Genomic DNA, 884 nt, shown 5'->3' on the forward strand with positions numbered 1-884 from the left:
TTCGAAAATTTCTTCCCCTCTTCTCACATCCTTCTATTTATGGACTAACACTCCTCCTCAATGCACAATTCGAACTCTATCTTGATAAGTTCGAATTCTTCTACCTCTTCCTTCTATTTTTTTTCCTCTGACACCTCAAGGAATCTCTATACTGTGACATAGAGGATTCCATATTTTTTCTTGTTCTCTTTTTTTTCATATGAGCAGGAGAAAAGACAAAAGCATTCTTGTTGAGGCTGACCTTGAACCTGAAAGGACCTTGAAGCGAAAGCTAAGAGAAGCTAAAGCACAACTCTCTGTAGAGGACCTAACAGAAATCTTCAAAGAAGAAGACATGGCAGCCAAAAACAACAACAATGCCAACAATGCAAGGAAGGTGTTGGGTGACTTTACTACTCCTACTCCCGACTTCTATGGGAGAAGCATCCTTATCCCTGCCATTGGAGCAAACAACTTTGAGCTTAAGCCTCAATTAGTTTCTCTAATGCAACAGAATTGCAAGTTCCATGGACTTCCATTGGAAGATCCTCATCAGTTTTTAGCTGAATTCTTGCAAATCTGTGACATTGTCAAGACTAATGGGGTTGACCCTGAGGTCTACAGACTTATGCTATTCCCTTTTGCTATAAGAGACAGAGCTAGGATATGGTTGGACTCACAACCTAAAGAAAGCCTGAACTCTTGGGAAAAGCTAGTCAATGCCTTCTTGCAAAGTTCTTTCCACCTCAAAAATTGAGTAAGCTTAGAGTGGAAGTCCAAACCTTCAGACAGAAGGAAGGTGAATCCCTCTATGAAGCTTGGGAAAGATACAAACAATTGATCAGAAAGTGTCCCTCTAACATGCTTTCTGAATGGAACATCATAGGTATTTTCTATGATGGTCT

At 40.2% G+C, this 884-nt stretch overlaps 1 non-coding gene across 1 annotated transcript; it reads right to left on the bottom strand.

The window, feature by feature from the left end:
* Positions 1-738: 738 nt before the first annotated feature.
* On the bottom strand, positions 739-846 carry LOC127748158 (small nucleolar RNA R71). Its single transcript, XR_008010101.1, has one exon. It is a non-coding gene; the product is annotated as a small nucleolar RNA R71 (small nucleolar RNA).
* Positions 847-884: the final 38 nt, after the last annotated feature.

This window comes from Arachis duranensis, chromosome 5 (genome assembly GCF_000817695.3).
Source record: "Arachis duranensis cultivar V14167 chromosome 5, aradu.V14167.gnm2.J7QH, whole genome shotgun sequence".
NCBI lineage: Eukaryota > Viridiplantae > Streptophyta > Magnoliopsida > Fabales > Fabaceae > Arachis > Arachis duranensis.